General features: G+C 34.7%; 1 long non-coding RNA gene across 1 annotated transcript; it reads left to right on the plus strand.

Annotated features, from left to right (window-relative positions):
• The first annotated feature begins 17654 nt into the window (after nt 1-17654).
• On the plus strand, nt 17655-21189 carry LOC113943777. The gene is made up of 3 exons (XR_003526441.1): nt 17655-17706; nt 18387-20106; nt 20689-21189. It is a non-coding gene; the product is annotated as an uncharacterized LOC113943777 (long non-coding RNA).
• Nucleotides 21190-22373: the final 1184 nt, after the last annotated feature.

The raw sequence follows: 22373 nt of genomic DNA on the forward strand, positions 1-22373 counted from the left end.
CATTTCTTAATTGATGTGGAAGTCACACACACAGTGTCCTGCTGTTGCCCAAATATATACAGTTAAAAAGCAAAAGCAATTTGACCATATTAGGCTAATTTTGCCAGACAGATTCAGTTCATGCTTCAGCTGTCAGAACAACTTCTGCCTTCATACTGGTAGTGATTTTGACATTCCTTTGAGCGACTGAAATATCACAGATTCAAGGCAGGGTAGATAATGGTGGTACTCTATTCAGAATGATTTTAAAACAAGAGGTTAGCTTAACTAAATGTTTGTAATGAAGAATTTTCAGTTTTTTCCAAGCATAGAAATATTCTGACTACTGTTGCACAACACAAAAAACAGATGATTAAATAAAATTATTCTGCAGATGCATATATAAATAGAAACTACTGCATATAAACCGTACATCTCTGAACAACTCACCTGCACTGTTAACTCTTTTCATTAAGAAAAAGAACATTGCTTTCTGCCTTTGTCACTAACACAATGAATTATCTTAGCCAGATCCCATCTCCCAAGTGAAGAGCAAGTTACAGAACATAGTAGACTGTTGATATGTTGTTGCAGTATGCAGCGGGTTTACTGTGAGAACATGAGCATAGAATTTGTTTCCTAGGTTTCCTACTTCAGTCCACAAAAATGAATGGGTCTTCTGTGGAAGCAGTGTTACTAAGAAAACTTGCCTTAGAGAAGTCACAGTTAGTCTGTGTCAGAATTTGTAAGCTGTAAAATGAATGAGACAAGTCATATGACTGCTATTTTTCAAACCCTTCTCCTACTATGTTTGTACCCATGCTGAAGCTGTCTTTCCTTTTTTTTTTTTCCCAGCCTTATAGAGACCTTTAAATTATGTCTCTGACCTTCAAAGTTTTTGCTCTGTCTCTGCTGTTCACTGTTCTTAACCTTAAATGGATTGTAGCTGCTTTAGTGACACTGCTGTATTCTGCCTGGAAAGATGTTATCACTTTGGATGCAATTTCTTCAGATGAAGAATACACATGCACATGTACTGGGGGCATGCGAATTTAGACTTTAAACATGCTCAATATTAGTATACATCTTTACGTGAAAAGTAACTACTTTTTCATCAAATAAAAATTAGCTTAAAAAAAAAAGGTTAGTCAAAATGGGAATAGAAAAATTTCCTGTACCTCATTGGTCTGTTAGTGTAATGGAGGTATCTGTAAGTACTCTTTTAGGCTTAACTGTTGTGAGTTTTCTCTGCAAAAAGTGAGTTTGACTTTGGTGCAAAAACTTTTAAAACTTATATCGTGTTATTCTGGATTTTTCCAAATTAGAGTCCCAACTGGTGTCCATGCAAAATGTCCAAATCACACAACTAGTGTATCTTCACTGTACCTACTAGTCTCCGATGTCTTGTTGCCTTTAGGCAAGTGGGGTTTTTTTTTCACTCTATCTTTATGTAATACTATAATAAAGTGGAAAGCCTTCCAGTTGATGAAACCTTACTTTTTGACATATGCCTATCAGCAAGGGCAGGCACAACTTTGCATGTGACACAAAAAAAAGACCTTCCTTTGCTTATTTTCATCTTTCCTACAAGGATTTCAAAAAGACGTCATTGGCTTCAAGATTAGTTTCCAAACAATACCATATATTTTGCAGTAAATATCAGATGACACAATTCTTTGTTAAATAATAACTTTTTAGGTAAATATCCAATTTTTTATTATTTTCTAAAGATGTAAGTTTCAACAATCTGTCAAAAAGCTTACATCTACTTGAATTTCTCAAAGTGAGAATCAGTTTGGGAGTTTTTTTCAGTTGTGCTAAAATGGAGAATGATTTCTAGTTCACATTCAGTCTTTTCTTCATCAATCTGTACCTCAGCAAACTAAACTCCATTGGGCCCATATTCTTTATGTGTGGGTATTTTCAAATAACATTCTGTGAAGTGCAAGTAAACTCTGGAAAATTCAGCCAAAATAATATATATCTATTTAAAATATTGAGCCTTATGAAAAAAAAGGTGTCAATTTTGTCCTATTTAATTATCCAACAGAAGGATGAAAAAGCAATTCAAGAAAAGGAATAAATCAAATTTTCACTATAAATACCATATTTTGAAAATTGTTGAGCATACCATAAATCATAATACTTATGCTTACTATTTACTGGTAAATATGGAGATTAAATTATCTGTGCTAATTGTCTGCCCTACATTAGTTACTTGGAAGTTTTCAAATGAAATCCTTGAGTGAAGTCTGAGAAAATATTTAGGAAATCTTTTTTTTCACTGAAAGTTAAAGCAGAAATTTACCAAAAGCTCTCCTGATATAATCCACATTATTGTAGTCAATAAATATTCACCCTTTTTTTTTTGCAAGCAAACTTCAGCCACATTCAATGCACAGGACAGACTGTGATTGAGTGAAAAATTATTTTAAAAAATGCCTAAATGCTGTTTAAAAATCAAAAGATGCAAAGTTCTGAAGAAACCCTGAGCACCTGAGGCTTGAAATCAAAGATCAACTTCATCCATCTAGCTCAATAATAGACAGCAAAAGTTTCTCAAAAAGAAGTTGTGGTTTAAGAAACTGATCAACATCCCAGAGCAAAAGCTTCTCAAAAAGAAGTTGTGGTTTAAGAAACTGATCAACATCCCAGAGAAATACCTTTGCTATGTGTGTGACAGTAGGCAAAACATGCAAAGTACCAGTTTCAGAGATGACCGAAGTGTGACTGAATGACTAAGAAAAGCTTTGAATTGCAACTTAGAATTCTCAGTCTTTAATATAACAAAACAAAAATTATGAATCTTAAGAGGAAAAGGCCTATGAGAGAAGGAGGATCCCTAGTGATTCATTTAATCATGCTGTTGACACTAACAGTTGTTACCAAATGAGATGTGCCAAAGAGGGTTGGTTACATGTCAGACTCAGATCGTGAAAGGAAAATTATCTCTGCAGTTTTCACTGCACACATTCCAGGTGGGGTCTCACAAGGGTAGAGTAGAGGGGCAGAATTACCTCCCTCGACCTGCTGACTGTGCTGCTTTATAAATGAAAATCTGAATCATACTTATATATCACATTCTGAGTTTAAATTACTTTTTTGTTTCAAATATATAGAATATCATAATTCATATTTTTACAACACTCTGGATTTTTTTAATATGTGAGATACTAAAGTCAGGCAATAAAAAATTTTTGGGATCATTTGTTGAAAATTGTGGATTTGCTAAGGGCTACAAGTAAATGCTATGTTTACTTATTGTTAATAGGATTCAGTAAGCTTTCTCCTGGAAAGGCAGATTCAAAGAAGGAACTTTGAAAAGCTTTTATAGCATCTCAATTACACCAATCTTTGTCAGCAGGAACACTTTAAAAAGTAAAAAGCCACTTTCATTGAGCATTCACAATGTGTGGACAGTGTTGATTCTTATATGAAAACCAAATGAATTACAAAAACCCCATGCAACCCAACCACTCAACCTTTCCAAATTATCTGAGTTATAATCATGGGGGGGTTATATAGTTTAAGGGATAAATTATTTCAGTTTTGGACTTTGTTTATTTGATTTACACTAATAACTTAGGATATTTATTTCCTTTAGATCTATATAGATAGAGGAAAATAGTTTAAACTATTACTTTTGATCAAAGTAAATATTCTCTCAAGATATAAATCCTACTATATACAGATATTATTAAAAATTTGTGCAGAGTATGGTTTTTAAAAAAATTCATTTTATTTTGATGAAGCATACCATTGCCTTGGAAACTAAATTATTATATTTGCAACAGAGTCACAAATTCATAAATAAGAGTTTAGAAATTGAGAATTTAATAAGAACTCTCAAAACATTTCTTCAAGTACAGGAATAATACCAATGCCTTAAGGAAAATTCTATTTTCCTTAAACATATGTTAGTATCTAAGGTCATGTCTGCACCTGGGTTACTGTAAGCTTAAAAAGTCTACTTGTTCACTTTCTCATACTATCAATCATTGTAGTACATTCTGATTTCTGAAAATCTTAAGCAAAATCAAAAGGAAGTCAAATACATTCCATTTTCCTATTCTCAAAATAAAACTTCCTAGTATAAATGGAGAGCTTTGAAACACTACATCTGTCCAAGTGTTTACATGCACTGAATAAGCCTCCTACCAGGTTTGAAGTCATGGAAAAGTGTGTTTTCCACATGTAAAAGAGGGACCATTTAATGTACTTTTTTTAGCCACTTGTAAGAGAGTTCATATCTGACACGATCTAGATACTCAATCATGCACAGTCCCAGGCACAGATGGACCTTCAGCATTATGTCCTTGTCTCCACTCTCTGGTTTCCTGTCACATATCCTATTTTTCGGTGTAATTTTTTCTATCATGCTGCTGTCTATCTTTTATTAAATGATCTTAGCAAGCAGTATGGCAGTTTGTGGTTTATCGTGGATGAGGCAGGATGGGCCGTGGCTGGTGAGGTTCTTCTGCTGCCTGAGGCTACCCATTTGCCATGGAGGAGCCATCCACACTGTGACCTGATAATGGACTTGGCAAGTCAGGCTGTTCCTTACATCTCTACATCCATCTGTTGGATAAATATGTGTATATAGCGCTGAAAACAAATATTTGTACATCTATAGATCAGTTATGCAAATAGAGATTGCTGTGATGAGATTATGCTTAAAAGACCTATGATAAATCAGGCCAGTTTCAAACATCAAAACGTCTCAATTGGATTTGATATTCATTAGCAAAGCACATTGCCAAGTGCTTAGTTCTTAATCACTTTCAGTCATTATATGAACATACACACGAAAATTAGTACCATGTCCTGAAGTAGCCATAAGTTAGTTGCACAGAGCTGGTGCCATACAGCTAGCACTGAAGGCTATTTTATGAAGTCTGATTTTTATTAGATTTGAATTCCTGTGTGTCTCAAAAAACTTCCACGTAGAATAAATATCTACTGTGCAGCTTAAATGATACAATATATCATTTGCAAGTCCTCTTAGGTCCTTTTAAATTTAATATTGTTTATGTTCTAAATAGCAGGTGGATTCCTTTGTTTTGGCATTTGATTTCTATTGTTGTCCATATTTAATAAAAATACGAAGTAATTCCATTAAAGCAAAGAATAAATTATGTGACTATTCCAAATAATTGTCAAAACAGTAAAAAACCACATCACATCTCTGTGATAATGAGTTTATATTATCAAATTTTCATCTATTGGAATAATTTTAGAAATCAGTTTAGATTTAGACCAAAAAGTTTCTGTTGCATGATGGGAAAACAATGGAATTGTTCATATGGAATAAACAACTTCCATATGGCTACTAAATTAAAAATTTTTTATTTAGTCAAAGGAGTATCTCTTTTTTATCTCAAAGATATGCTATGAAGTTAAGCCTTAAAAATACTTTTATTTATCCTTCTCCACAGGTGGAATATAGTCTTGTTTCTTTGCTATCCACTCTTCAAAAGCTGAAAAAATATTGGGATTACCAAAGAAAAAGTCATCATCTAAGCATGACTAAATACAGGATTTCCCGAAAGCAAAATAGTATTTCCAAATATAGTATAACATTTGTCCCTAAGAAATAATTTACATATGTATGTAAGAAAAGTTAGGGTGAAAAGAAAGATGAAGGATTATTGGCAACTTGGAACAAGACAGAAAAGACTGACTCATGAAAAAATGGTTTTCTGGGAATTGTTAAATTCTGCTGTGGAAACTCCTGCATCAGATTTTTTCTTCATTGCCATCCACCTCCTCCAAAGATATTTCATAAAGATGGGGAACCTTTTTTAATATTGCCCCAAGACAATCATAAAGAAAACAGCCTTCTAAGAAGACAGATTATACTTCTGTATGGCAATAACTGTAACAGAAATATCTGCACTAGACATGTAGAAATTAATTTTACAATTGGTAATAATGCATTCATGAAAGTCTGGATTTTAGAAGAAGACTAAAGAGAGAAAAAACTTAAATCTCTCGAATATAGTCCTTTCCATCTTGAGTATCAGTAGCACTATTTTCACTGTTCAAAATCTTCATATAGTTCTTTGCTTACCTCAGTAACAGTGGAAACAGAATGGGTATGATGATGACACAGTTTCTCAGGACAATATCTGTATAGACATAGAAGTAACAAGTAATTTAGACTGGAACAAAGAACACATCGTGATTGAAAATAACCTCTTTTTTTTTTCCAATGAAAGAATTGCTGACAAAAAAAAAATCTAATCTATAAATAGTGATGAAATATTGCTATTTTATCTTGCAAAAAAATGCTTTATTTCCACCTAAATTTGCATTTTGAATACACAAAAAAAATAGTTCTTCCAGATATTAGTAAGAAATTATCACATTTCCCAGTCAGCTCTTTCAAAAAAATCTCTCAAATTGTTTTCCTCCTTCTAAATATACCTAGTTTGATACATTTTATTCCCAAACTTTAGGATGTAAATACACTTTAACTACCAAAGAGATGGAGTTTCTGGCTCTTCACATTTGCTATTGGGTCCAAGCAATGGATGTAAAGCAAAGAGGGATAATAATCAAGCTTCATTAGCAGGGCTCTATCTGGTTCTTAATATGAAAATAGCAACATGAGTGTATGGAAAAAAAATAGCAACTAGGTAACAAATTAGGGTGTTGTTAGAACTAGGTAAATATTACTATCAAATCCTGAATAAAACAACTTGCTTGCTTGATTTCCTAGTTAGTTATAAAGGGACAGAAAAAAATTGCCAGATGTGCCATCAGTACACAGAACAAATTGCATCTTGAACTAGTAAAAGTCTACACCAGGAGCTGTGGGACCTACAATAGTTGAGGAGATAAGTCTGCATGCATGAGAGCTTATAAAATGTCTGAGGGTTTGTGCCTGTGTAAATACTTGGGGATGCATAATTCATCTTTAGACCAAGATAGTCTAAGATATGTGGACAAAAGGTACTCTGAAGGTGAATAATTAACTGAGAAGTTGTAGGTTTGTTCACACAGTATATACTCAGATGAGAACTGAGGGACATTGAAGATGTTTCCTGTGCACATCGATTCACAAGCGAGCTGAATACAGCAGCAAGAACTGATCTCTGTAGTCCCTGTTATCCTGTAGTACCATTATTTCTCTGCATAAATTACTGGTTTCTAAACTCCCACCTGCTTCAAGCAGGAAGATCCTCATTGAGCTGAGGAGGTGTAAGAGAAAACCATAAACCTCTGAAAAAGTCTGAGAAAATATTGGCAGTCACCAGGCACAGTAACCCCTTTGTGAAGAGCTGCTCACGTACGCAGAATTCTAAAAACAGAGTATATGAATTAGCAGGGCTGGGAAGGTGTATACTTCAGGTATCCAAAGATGTTACTTTAATAGATTCTTTTGCTGCAGTAGTAGTTGATGATTTCGCTGCATATCAATTTGTACAAGCAAGCATCACTGTCTTCTGAAGAACTTTTTCTTTCTAAAAAAAAAATTTTGCTGGATATTATAACTAATGAGCATATAGGAAAATATAAGATATTTCAACACACTAAAATAAACTGACATTCACACTGCAAGATTCAGAAATTTAGTATTTCTGTCACAAGTCTAAAGCAACTAGAACATGGACTATTTCATCTACCTCTCACTACCATCTTAAAGTATAAAATTAAAGCTTTTTTTGGCATGACTATTTCTTCATTCAAAGACATGGAGTTTTGAAGCTCATCAATGCCTAAGGGAGTTGAGGAAAAAAAGTCCAGAGCAATTTAATTAGAGGTAAGATAAGAATTGTGCCTCCAAGGCACAAAAGTTACAAAACGCACATGCCTCCTCTCCCTCAGGTGTTACAATTTTATAATACTGTCCAACCAATCCCAGGTTTTTCCTCTGGCTTTTGCCCTGGTCTTCTCCAGATCCGCCCCTTTAGAATTGGGGTTAGGGTCTTTTTAAAACCACTTACCTCATCCCCTCATCTTCTTCAGGGTACAGAGGGCACGCATTTACCCAGTTCTTGACTGTACTCTGCGGTTCAGACAACGCACTCGATGTTCTCAAACAAAAGAGGCCTACCTTGGCGAGTGACTAAACATTCTAATGGAATTTAGGAAAATTGATATGGGGAATTGGGGTGATAGGATTGGGAATGTGTGTCTGCTGTGCTAAGGGTAAGGGAAAGGGTAAAGGAATAAATGCTGCTGCTTCTAAAACCTACACTTTCTTCATAACTACTTATAAAACTTATAAAATTAGAAAAATAAAAAAAAAACAGAAGGACCTTAAGACATACATTGCATTTTTTATTTGTTTTGAAACTCTCTTTTTACCTACAATCATTAACCTCATAGAATAAGTCTAAACCATGAAGAAGCAGCATGTTGAAGGAAAAGAACAAATGCAAATGACTTATGAAAAGGAACACCAAAGTTCTTGGAGTGTCCTGAAAGTACAGGTTTCAATGACTGTACAAAAAAAGCATAGGATTTTCTTTCCTATCTGTCTGAGCTGGACAGAGAGGTTTTCTGTTTATTGAATGCAAGGAAAATTCTGTATAAGAAGCCCAAATACGATATATTTAAGGAAAAATGACAGTCTAGTGATTCTGCAATTTAGAATCCAATAAGATGTCAGAACTATACTTACAAACGTGAGGAATCAGTAAATGTTTGATTAATGGTTCTAAAGAAGTTAAACCAATAGCAATTAGAAAAGTGGTGTACAGAAATTTAAAGAAGCCATAAGTGCTCTTGTGACAATAATCACCACAACATCATGAGGGGTTTTTTTTTCATAGAAATGGAATGACAGTGGTACTATGATTATGTGAGGCAAGTATATAAACTTTGTTCATAAAGACCTTGAAGTGTTCTGTTAATTTAAACACTTCAAACACAGAAAGTTTCTCTTATTAAAACACCAACATAAATACGTCTACAAAACTCTCAGTAACTGCAGTAGGCTTCAGAACAGGCCCTGTGAGACACATGTATAGTGAAATCATCGAGTTACAGAAAATTATAAGGTTCCTTTACAGAGATGGAAGATCCTCCTGTTTCTCACAGAAAGTCCTTCATTTCTGAAATACCTACCGTGACTGAGAACTTTCACCAGAAAGGTGTGAAGAAAATCGATCTTTATATATGTCCTTTACATATAGTATATTTTTCAAATTAGATTATTTTAAAATATAATGAGGATGAATTCCTTTTCTAACCAAAACATCTACATCAGTATCTAGTCAAACAGTCAGTATCTTTATTTAAGGTAATGCTCATGAGATTATTCATTTCTTGCAGCTACTTCTGTCTATATAGGCAGGCCAGGGAGGATTGTATAGGGTGATAAAGAACCACTACTTTCTCATTCTGATGAGGCACTTTCAGAGTAGAAATTTAGGTCATGTAGGAGAAGAGACAATCACTGTGCTGAGTGTCAACAGTATTTCCTTGTACCCATTACAGCTGTTGGTACACAACGTCAGCAATTTATGTCCGGGTAATTACAGCTCTCAAGGAAGAAGACATAACCCAGTAATCAGAGACTACTCTTCTGTGATACTTAGGGATTATGTAGGTGCTTGAGAGTGTATATTGGCTTGAGTGTGTATGACCATCATGACCATATGATCAGGGGAAAAGTGCTAATTGTACCTTTTTCCAGTTTATTTTATTCACAGTTTTACTTAGTTTGATCTCAAAATACTTTGCAGATTTTTTTTTTACTTTTTTCTCCCTGTGTTTTCTGTGCAAAATAAACCAAAGGCTAAAGATCCAGATTAGGGTCACCAAGATTCCACCTTTGATGGCTCAGCATTTGAAAAGCAGGATGCAGAGAAGAGGAGGCTCAGAGTTGACCTTATCACTCTCTACAACCACCTGAAAGGAGGTTTGAACCAACTGAGGGTTGGCCTCTTCTCCCAGGCAACCAGCATCAGGGTGAGAGGACACAATCTTAAACTGCACCAGGGCAGGTTTAGGCTGGACACTGGGAAGAATTTCTTCACAGAAAGGGTGATAACATTGGCATGAACTGCCCAGGGAGGTGGTGGAGCCACGTTCCCTGGAGGTGTTTAAGGAAAGACTGGATGTAGCACTTAGTGGCATGGTCTAGTTGACAAGGTGGTGCTTGGTCATAGATTACACTCAATCTCAGAGGTCTTTTCCAACCTAATTGATTCTGTGATTCTGTGATTTTTTTCATCAAGCAATGTACACATCTGGTAACAGAGTGAGAATTACATGCTATTTTTAAAGGATATGCATTCTGTGAAAACATTATCACAGACATATAGCTTTGAGGTCCACCATATTATTTGGCCAGAAAAGCTCCAACAGTGAGCAGTTTGCTTCTAAATTATGATGCTTCTTAGAATGAAGTAATGGTTTTTGGTGATCTGGTTATACAGTGGGTGTTGCAAAGTAGGTAAGAATGGGGTGGCTAACTTATTTCATCTGGAAAACAGAACAACTTTCATTTCCCAGCATAGCTTATTATGGATTTTAGTTTGGAATCAAAAATAGCTGACATGCTTTACAGATCTAGACTGGAAGAAGAAATTAAATATACTGCACCCATGTAACTGAAAACTGTGTAAGTAAAAGTCAAACATTTTCTCTCATTCATTCTACCATATGTGGTATTGGAGAACAGATGCTATTCTAAGTATAGCAGTGATTAAACTGAATTCTTACTTACTGGGCTGACCTTTCTTTGAATTTATTTATAATTTTTTTTGTTTTGGTATAATTTTTAATTCACTCTAGAGAGAGCAGTAGATGATGACATTTCTGATTGTAGCAAAGCCTAAACTTATCCTTGAGCTCTACAGTTAGTCAGATGATATTACGATAAACCTTGTATTTGTTCTTCAGTTGGTGTATATATCTTTTACAACTCTAAGTTATCTTTTATGTATATAAAGATTGATAGTCTCCTTAGAGTAAGGCTTAACAATCTTTCCATTTTACTGAATAATGAAGAAATCAGCCATGTGGAAATAGCTGCAAATAGTTTTTCAGGCATATTTTAAAATAATTGTCACATTCTCATGGATTATAGCTATAATTGAAGTTTGGCTGTAATTTTATAATGTCACATTCTATTATGAGCAATGTCAATATTTTTACTCAGAGGGAAAACTCCACATTTGTAGGAAAAGTATACCTTCTACTACAGTCACTTGGATGCTAAACATGCTTCCTGGTGCACATTAGTACAGATTTTGCCTTTATGTTTGAGGAAATAATTGATGCTCATTCAGTCTGTCTACTGTGAAGGGCATAAATAACACCATTTATTACAGTGTAGACATTGCTAATAATATGTGGCACAAAAAAAGATAAGGAACAGGAGTGGAGTCCTTATGCTATCTCCTACTTTGTTATAAGATCTTTTACTGACTTGCAGAACAAACACATAAAGGAACAGTGTAGTCCAATACTTGATTGCAGGATGGCAGACATGCGTGCCATTTTTTTTCATTCCTGAAGTAAATTATTGTGTGCATTTTTTTTCCTATAAATCTCACAAAGGCTAGTTGCAGTCTTCAATCATTTTTACAAATGAAAGTCTCTGGGAGAATATGTTCTACTCCAGCTACAATTACAAGAATGAAACATACGTTGATCAGCAGGGACAAAAAAACCAACCAACCATGAACAGAAAAATATCACTTACTATACTTACTGTCAATAACATCACAGGAAATAAGAAATAAAGAAGCAAGAGAAAGCCAAAATGCAAAAACAGCAAAAATTTCACCATAGACCAAAACTTTAGGTGGCTGAGATATGGTCTGGAATAATATTTATATGACTGATCTAGGTAAAACCACACAACCTTAAGTCTTGTCTCCAGTGAATGTCCAATTCTTAATAACTTCCCCTGCTTTATGGTTCTTTGAGAAGATTTCAGACACTAAACCATTTCGATGAAAAGGTATACTTCAAGCTCAGAGAGATGGAGCCAGAGGAAAAGTCAGGTGAACCATGAGACTAGCTGGTAAAGCAGAGTTGTTATTGAACAGAAATATCCAAAGAAGGAACAATGGCTGGGGTCAGATATGCTCTCCTCGCATGAAGATTTTCTGATGAACTACCTTTGGCCACGTAGTCTGCATAAAAGATATGATGCCTGAGTTTCTGATCCCTAGGCCGAACTAGTAGTGCTGCTGTCAGAAAAAATGCTTTGCATTGTTTCTTTTACATCTGTAAATTTACAGACGATATCACAGGTGACAAGAAAAATATCCTGTGTAATTCCTCTGTATTTTACTTCTCCAGTTATCAAGTAGCTCCTTTCAAACAGGGTATGATCATAGCTTGAGACTTGCAAAGACACAAAAGAGTGACACTAATAATCTTGATCACTACTGCATATCCTAGAGGTTTTTTAGCAGATTTGGATGTTCTCGATACAGAAAGGTGTAACTACAAATTGATCTTTTGAGAGGGAAGATAATAGTTTGGTAGTTGACATAAGCTAGACTCCTTTGAAAATGTGTAGATTTCTGAGTTCAAGATTTCTGCTGCTCAGCCAGCCTGCGCTTATTAGCAATAGTTGGAAGATAGAAAAAATTGTATGTGTAATTCTTTTTGTCACTATACTTTCAGATACTTTAAGTAATCTACAACCTAAATGAACTCCGTGTTGCTTTTCTGGTTTGAAGATGTGAGGGCTGTGGTGTGGAAGGTTGGTGTTTTGGAAAGGGTTTTTTCTTTTCCCTGATTTCCAAAGTTTGCCTAAATACTGAGGTACACTGCAGAGAAATGGCTCACTTTAATCCCAGAATGATGGCCCCCACAAGTTTTCTCCCTAGCTAGTGGAATGAGAATGAGTCTTGCAGCAAATCACAGGAATTAGAGAACTTATCCTTAGATCCAAGGTGAGTGTAGCTTGCTGTGCCCAAGATCAACCCTTGTGAATACCTCAGAATAGATGCTTTAAGCACTGACCTAAGTGGGTATTAGGAGTAGCTATCTATAGTAACTCACTTCTGCTTTCATACTGCTTCCAATGTTTTATGCTGTCTTTTCTGTTTAGTATAATGAAGTAATGAATTGAGTAGCAAACACGCAAAACTTCAAGTACTGTTCTGACTTGTATCTAGCAAACTTTTGATGAGCCATAAACCCCAAACATTTCAGATAACTTTCTCTATTTTGATTCACATGTACTATAATTTAATAAAGCTGAAAGAGAAAAGGAGACGATATTAAACATTCATTTTTCTCTCCCAAGCTTGAATTGCAGGTTCAAATAAAAATATTTTCTTTAAAAATCAATAATACGTCAATGCAAGATAGATGTCTCAGTCCTTGATCTAAAGAATAAAATTTATCACAAAATATTTCTAAAGAAATACGAACTTTCCATTTACAATCAGTAGGAAAATATTCGAAATGTTTTAGAAGGTTCTCCTTTACTTTGTCCCCAAACAATAAGCATTAGTTTCTTTGCAAAGTAATATCAAAACCTACACAAGCCTACAACCTAACAAGAAGTTGTGGCGTTCTACTTTACTAAGTTACTAGCAGTCAACAAAATAAACTTTAATTCCAATTCAGAGAGTCTGGAGTAAGATTGGATGGACTACTTTCAGTTAGATATCAAATATGTGTTCTTATTAAAGACAACTTCTGGGATTAAATTTCACAACATAGATATTTGAAATTTGAGACATACTAACAGCTCTGCCTCAACATATTCTGAATACATCTAATATAAACTTCTTTCAACAGGAAATCTGAAGTGAAGTTCAAGAAGAAGACCTGGGTCTGCCTGCTTTCTCTGTGTAGACTAGCCCCATATTTTCTTTGAAAAGTCATTCAGACCTAGTTTTTTTCCCTATAAAGATCGTCCTACCTGTGTATACACATGATGTGTGCAGAAACAAGTTCTGTTTGTTTGTTTGTTTTCCTAAATACTCTTTGGTTTGTTCTTGCTTATATAAAAAAATTATTTAATTTTCAGGAGAAACATCTAATTTCCCTTCTTCACTGTTCATCAAAATCAGATTTTTTTTTTTTATTCAAAATAAATTTTGAATAAAATAATAAGGTTTTCTGGAAAATATTATTGAAGACTGGTTTGGAGATTATTATGAACCAATGCTCCACATAGAAAAGCAATTTCTTCTAGGGTTTAGTACATCCAGAAAAATAGAATACAAGCAACAGCAGCAATAGTCTAACAGACAAAGACTGTCGGACTGAGGAAAATGAAAGCAGATAGTGACAGCATACTTCAGAAACAGTACTAAAGTTTTATATTGCATGTTAACTTGTTGTTTAATAGGTATTAGCATTGAATAATACTAGATTTTTCAGTTTGCTTTGGGGTTTTTTATTGTGAAAAATAGACTTTTTTTGACGGTATTAAAATAAATTTTAAAGTTTTTAAAGTAAAAGAAATAAACTGAATGATTTATTGTAAAAGTTAGGTCTAAAATTACTCCTGTGACTATTTACTATTCCATACTGATTTTATGATACAATATAGTTTCCATCTTCTTTTCTTTTCCTCTCCACTGCCTCTTAATTTCTTTCTGTTCCACAGAGACTTAGATTAGCAACAGTTCTCTTTCTCCTGGAAGTGTTAAAGTCCATCACTTCCTGCTAATATTTCCCCTCTCTCACAACTTGCAAAAACATTTGCTGTTCTTTACTGTGAAAAATAGTTAAACTGTTCAAATTTCCTCAGCATTAAATTTTAAAATTTGCTACTTCTGTTTGGAGGAGGCCCTGTACTACAGACACCCAGATGATTTTTTCTGTCTCTGGTTTTTATAGTTGTGGTTTGTTTTGGTTCGGTTTTTTTGCAGAGGAAAAAACCCTACATATCAGTATTATTATATTGTGTTTATTCAATAAAAAATGTAATCCTTCTTGGAATTTAATCAAGTAAAACTATCTGATTTGATTTTACAGAGTAGTATTTCCTCTGGTTGTACCAAAATAGCAACAAGAATTTTACAAGATTATTCTGAGTTATTTGGGTAATTCTAATGCAATTTTGATGAAATATAGTTTATACCTTAAACTTACTGTATAAGTCTGAAAGCTCTCAAGTAGTTTTGAAGAAAGACGTTACAAAAAGTGAAATATGAACTCTATTATTCCACACTGTAAGATAGGTGGATAAAAGCAATTCTTTAATAAAAAGAGTTAATTTCTTTCTCTTATATTATCACGTTAATGTTGCTGAACCTACTTTTGTGTTTCGGTGTAAAACTGCTTAGTAGGAAATCATACTTTATATGAAACAAAAATTTCTTCTTTACCAGCATTGAATGTAGGGGGAAAAAAGACTATCAAAACTAGAATAATGTTTACAAACACAACATTATACAGTAGAGTCTCAGGAAAAAAAAATTGTAAAGAGCTATTTTTTTGAGTTTATATATAGACACACAGATACAAAGTTATAATATGTTTTCAGGATTATTGTAGTATTTCTGTGCACTCTGATAGGAAGATATCTAAATCACAAATTTAGAATGATACTGAAATCTTATTTTTTATTACATCGATAAAAAAGCCCCAGATGATGGACTGAAACTCAAAAGCAGTATTCACATATTGTCTTGGAAGAATCATGACTTCTTTAGGCTAACTCAGACTTCAAGGAAGTGAACAAACTTTTATTCTCCCTGAGCTATTCTTAGGTTTGTAGGATGTTTTTTCTCTTTCTGCACAAGGCATTGCATTTAGGATTTATCACATGAATTTGACTAGTTGTCTTGGATTATTCATAATAAACTCACATATCTGTTCCATAGATAGAGTCCACTTTTTCCATTTATTCTGCATGAAAACACATTTCATAAAAGACAACAAGACTTCAGTTCATAACTCTTGAACTTAGACTATCTAGTCACTTTTTATTGCCTTAAAAGAAAAATGTTTATTTTAATGTAACAAAACAAATTTCATCAGAGTTGTTCTACTGACCAAATAAAACCATAACATTAACCTTTTTAACAACATTCTAAAACATAGTAATGATTTCTTGTTTTAGGAAACACTGCTAAATAGAGATGCCTATAAAAATTTCAATAATTTTATGATTCATAATTGCATAGGAAAATTTACTGGAATCTACTAACATAGTGGTTCACTTTAACACTATACATGACATCAAAATATTTACAGTGTAAGATGTTGCAAGATCATCCATTCATTCATTGAAGAGACTTTCAAAGACCATCTATTCCAATCTCCCTGCCATGGACAGGGACATCTTGCACTAGATCGGGTTGCTTAAAACCTCATCCAACCAAACACTGAACACTTGCAATTATGGGACATCCACATCTTCTCTGGGAAACCCGTATAAAGGAATGTAAAGACTCCCGTGGCAAAAGCTGTATCCTGGTGAGCCATATCACAAAGGGAACTATATTAACCTTTAGAAATACAAATATTGTGCAGTCATTTAACTTCATCCTTTGCGTGAGTCGTGAACCAAAAACCTTTTGCAATCTTACAAGTATATCCACAAACACATTTTTCAACCAGTGAAAGTTTCCTCAACAAAACCAAGGTGGGAAATAAAGGAACAAGATTAGCATTAGTGTTACATTTGCCTCCAATACATATTCTATTTCTCATTTTTGGGTGAAAACATTAAAACTTTGGTTTTTAATATTTAAATATGAACCATGTGAAGATAGGGTTAGTTAAGACATGGCTACATTTTATGATTTAGATCATACCTAGAAGGTAACAATCAGCCTAAATCCTGAACTAAATATCTGATGACAGAACATCTAATGGAAGAGGTCATGATTATACATGCAGTTTTAACTTTACTTACACAGGGAAGTGTGTGCAGAGATAGAGTATGCTGAAAAGCAAGGGGATGTGGACAGGCCCCTGTCTGTGAAGACTCAGCACTTTCCTTTAACTATTACTGTGGGTTGAGTTTCCAGGTCAGTGCAGCTAGGGAAGTAGGCAACAACCATGTGCTGGTGAACCCCAGTGCAATGCTAACTGCAGTCTGGTAACTGAAAGGAGGAATTTATATCTGTGCCAAATTCAAATATCTCTGACTACTGCCTCAAGTAAACTGCTGGGTTTGCTCAGTTTCCATGATAATTGCAATCCAAGATATATTTCTCCTATCTTAAAACAATACCCTCACAAAATATCAATCTTGATTGTTCCCTCCAAATCTTCATTTATAATTTAAGTCTGCTCAACTTAACCTTTTATGTATACAATATTATATTAGCTATATCATATCTAGACTATTACATCAGTACCATGCCAAAACTTTTTAACATGTTCATTCCATATTAACTTTCATTACTATAAAAAATAATAAATTACAGAAGTAACAACTGGAATGGTCGGTCACTTTTTTAGAAACAGACAGCTATTTGTTTCCTTCTGAAATGTTAATTAAAACTGTTTAGAAAAAATTTTGCCAGAAAAAAATTTGAAGGTGTGTAACGGTTTTGAGTCTAGGCCTTCCTTCCTGGCAATCAGGAAGGAAGGACGGAAGTATTCCATCCTATTCCTTTACGTAATCAAACATATAAATAGACGGAGAGAGAAGCCTCTTTCTCTCTTCCCTTCCGGTGCGGTTTGGAGACAGCAGACTCCTGTGGTGGGTCTCGCTCCTGTGGGGGAGCTGAGGCCTGGTCAGGTCTACGGGGCCTGTTGTTTCTGCCAATCCGGAGTCAGGTAGTGTGGCGGTGGCGTTGAGCGCAATTGTGCTATCTCAAGGAAAGTATTAAGGTTTTCTTTGGATAGTTCTTTATTGAGTGTGTATACCTATTTTGGGTTTGTTTTTTTCTTTTGTCTCTTTTCCCTTTCTCTTTTCTGTTTTCTGGTGTTGGGTTTTTTTTCCTTATGTGTATATTGTTTTTGTAATTGTATAGAAATGTAATATAAGTGTAAATATATTTGTATATTGCTCTAGCTCTCTCTTATTTCAGTTTTCTTGGATTTTTTTTTTCTTTTCCCTTGGTTTTGGGGGGGTAGCTCTTGTGGTGGGGTTTGGAGACTTGGCAGGGAACCAGCTCCAAACCACCACAAGGTGTTATCGTCTCCAGTAGAAGGAGAATTTTCTATGTTGCATACACTTTTTCAAAAGTTAACTCCTTACCATCATATAAGAAGGAGAAAAATGGTATCTCACAAATTCTTTACTGTAAGTAAAACACAAAGAAAGCAATAAGTTTATCTCAAAAGCATTTGCTCAAATATGGTTTTCTAATGCTGCCTTGTTTGCCTTATCCCTTTTATTGATTATTCGTGATGTCAGTTCAGTTCTAAAGTATTCTTTCCTTGCTTAGCCATTTTATGATACCATTCTTCATACATAGGTACTCTATCTAGTATCTCAACAGCTAGTTGACACTATTTCCTTACTTATCTCCCTCTTACAGTTCTTTCATATTTTTTTTCCTTTATAGGTTTTTCTGATCCATCTTTCTCCTTTTCTGGGCCTCCAGTGTGCTAGTCCTACAGAACGCAGGGACTAATTTCATCTCCTGTGACTATCTTTAAGAGTAAAATACCACCTGACTTGGTGTGGGGTACTTTAGTGTGATGAGATTAGAAAAGTAGCTGGCAGAAGCGCTATGAGAAGGAACTGAAGGACACAGCAGAAGTCCTGAACCTTGTGCACATCCTCACATATCTTGCCAAGCATCGTGTCAGAGCTAGAAGGGATTTTGTTGACTCTCTACTCTCCTCCTCTCCAGATGCTCTGTGGTTCTTGTCATCTGTGCCTTCTGCAACCTCCATGCCCATAGTATCATCATAGAAGCAGTGTTTATCCTTAAGGAGAAGGAATTATTTTTTTTAGGGGATACAAAAGCTGCATAGATCTTTTCTTACTTTACCACCTCAGTGGGTCTCAGGTAAATTACTAAATTTAGGGCTTCAACTACCAGATGCATTTCATGTAAATGTAAAATAACTGGTTCATCTTCTAAATATAACAATTCACAGGAAAGAAATCTGAGACTATTTCTTGCAGAAAAAAGTAACAATACCTATTCAGGAGAATAATCTGCCAAAAAGCCTATAAATTCTGATGATTTTACGTAGAAAGAGAAGATAATTTTCCAAATCTGACACTTGTTAGCAATGTAATGTGCCTTTAGGGTAAGCAATTGGCACACATCCCTTAGGAACTAGGCTATAAAACAATAGAAAACTGATGCTTGATTAAAAATAAAGTAAACAGAAATTTCAAACATTGGCTTTGGGAAGACTTTCATTATTCAAATGTTATTAACTGCATTTCCTGGACTCACTGCAGTACCTCTAACTGTTAGAGAGGTTAATATCATGCTTTTACTGGGTTTGCTGTTGGCAGATGATCATTTCTTTTAGACACTGTGAGCATATCTGGAAATGATAGAGACAACGCAAGCTGATTAGCATAAGAAGCAGATTTTATACATTTTTTTACAAGCAGCCCCACCAAAGCTCAACCTATATATGCACAAAAGCCTTCAAATTTCCTGTTTTGTATGTCTCTACTACCTTTGAGGTTTTGGGGGGGGAAGGATAGGCGTTTATGTATACAAATATTAGAATTTACATCAAAAAAATGTCATTAATTTCAAAGTTTCAAATATTTCTCAAGTTATCCTCAAACTTAAGCAAGCTTTAATCTATACCTATGTCATGGTGAATTTAATGTATCTTTTTGTCATATATCTTTGTTAGTCATGTACCATGTTCTAAGGCACAGATTTTGTGATGCTAACATCTATTCCGTCTTCATCTAACAACTTTTGGGAAAAAAAATGCAGATGGGTTTCTGCATTTTCACAAAAAAATTGTCCTTTCTTTTTATGTAATGTATCAAAGTAGGTAAAAAGTGTTCTTGCTCACTAACCATAACAACATTGGCAACTTATAATGAAGTGAGACTATAAAAGTGAAATATCAGCAAAAGGAAAAGAAAAAATATTTTATCGGTGGATTTTTAGACATCTAGACATGTGTGTCAGATCCTTACCCATTTTGGATAATCTTGTTACAGAAATATGTGGCAATTATGCTGCCAGAATCACCATTCTGATTTGCAAACACAGGCATAGATTTCTGAATTCTGCTGAGATTTGCCTGAGGGACAGATGGAAGAATGCAGAGGCCACCTTAGCAGTCTTCAAGAAGGTAAATTAAAACTTAGATTGAACTTAATCATATCATTATGAGTAATGGTAAACTTCCCCTTTACTTCTCCTTTACAAACTTCCCCAATGGAGCTCATTGTGAAACCTACCATAACTTCTGTCTCCCAGCGGTTTTGTTCCAAGTCTTTTTAGACGAGTGAAACAAATTTCAGTGATTGGTGTACAGTATAACTGCTGAGAGACTTGTTCTTTCTTACTGTTATATTGTCTCAGGTAAAAAATATAAAACACAATATTTTTAAATTATCACTGGTAGCAGCAGTTTCACTATGGCAGAAACATTCTTGCTTAAGAATAAATATATTAGATGACGCTGATAAGGCCAAAACCTAAGTACTGCATGAACCTGAATTATTGTTTTCCTTGTGAATGAAGACACCACCATAGCATGAAGCAGTGGGTTTCACTGGCCTAAGGAGCATTTGTGATTCCAACTCCAAAATCTTTCTCTAACCCGTTTGTTTTTCAGGTTTTCTTCAGCACAAAGTTTTAGGAGTATATAATTTCTATGTTGCATATATAGAACACATCATATAAAACTTTCCTTTTTAAATATTGTCAGGAAAAGCAAGCACAACCTCCCTGTGACAAAGGAAAATGCATATATAGTTATTTGTGTGCTTTGAAGAGTTGCTCAGTAGAGTTGCTGGATCAAAGGCAGTTCAAGGTAAGAATTGGTTGCAGCAAATATGGAACTGATAGTTTAGAATTTCAAGCTGGAGAAATTTCCTCTGTGAAAAGTATTTTAAAATTAATTAACAAGAAAATTTCATTACCACTACTGAAGGAGAATGGCACTGTTGGCAAACCTCCGGGCCTTACTATTACAAACGTAGAAGCAGAAGTTGGAGTGTTCTTTTAGGAATTAGCTATTACACCTGTCATGTGTAAATTACAGCACATTGTCAAATGAGTAATAGTGGATTGGTTAAAAACCTGGAATAAATCCAATGTACCAATGGCTTTCTGTCAATCTGTCAAGTCACTTAAAGAGGAATTTTGCAAAGTTCTGCCTGGGGTCTGGTTCTGTTCAATATTTTCATTAATAGCTTGAATAGATGAAATAAAGGAAATGAATGCAGAAGAAACAAATCTGGGAGGAAGTATTTCTTTTTTGGAGGACAAAATATGAATAAGACATGATAAATTATATGAACTTTGATCCACAAAATTACTTCTGATAAAAACAAGTATTAAGTACTACATGTAATATGGAAAATCAAATGCACAAGTACTAAACTAAAACTTGGATACACAGCAACACTGTAAATAAAAAGGTTTGTGTTTTGGGTCGGTCAAAGTCCTTGAATAGGTCAATAGTCGCTCTCTTTTATCTGCTAAATAAATGAAATCTCTTTTGTCCCTCTTTCTTGGGCTCTCTGCCTCAGAACAGACTATCTAATATTTGTGTTCTGAAGGCCTACGCACAATCATACTTCTTCACAAGTATTTGATTCTTCCATGGCGGTTTATGGGATTCTGCTTTAACCAATGTGATTCATTACAGACTAAGATAGACAAACATAGTGAGATTGATACAGTAGCTTTTCCATGCACTAGTGGGCTTTCAACTTGCTGTTACAGCTTTCCTCTTTTAAGAGAAGAACAAGGAAGAGAAAAGAGCAACAACCTTTCAAGATATCTAATCTTGTCCTTGAATGTTCATCAGGCTTTTTCACAGGGAGGTCGTGGTTGCTTTTCCTGACAATATTTAAAAAGGAAAGTTTTGTATGATGCGTTCTATATATGCAACATAGGAAATGTTTGAAACCTTTCCTAGGGGTATCATCCAGGCTCATGGTTGTCCTGCTGGGGAAGAGAAGAGTGAGGACCAATATATTTTGTGTGGAAACCGCTCTTCTTCTGAAGTAGGAAGTGAGTTGGGAGGAAAGGATACCACAATACTTGAAAAAGATGAGAGAAGAGACAAGAAAAGAAAAGAAGAGTTTGTGAGGAGAGGTACTTAGGAGCCAAAATAAGTTTTTTCTTCTTTTTTCTTTAAGGTGTTATTCTAAGTCAACCTGACTCCTCTTTCACTTCTTTTATTTCTCTCCTCTCTTCCTGCCTCCCTCTTTTTCCTCTCCAAAGCAAAAGGTTTTGTCAGGAGACAAACTTTAACAAAATCACTCTCGTGACTTAATAAACTTTTGCATACTGGTGGTAATGACTGAGTCACAGAAAGTGTGTTCAACTACACATTGAAAAGATATCAAAAAAGAGAATTGATTTTCTTAAGGCAGAGTTGTG

Source organism: Corapipo altera, unplaced genomic scaffold, assembly GCF_003945725.1.
Source record: "Corapipo altera isolate COAL_440 unplaced genomic scaffold, ASM394572v1 22b, whole genome shotgun sequence".
Taxonomy (NCBI): Eukaryota; Metazoa; Chordata; class Aves; order Passeriformes; family Pipridae; genus Corapipo; species Corapipo altera.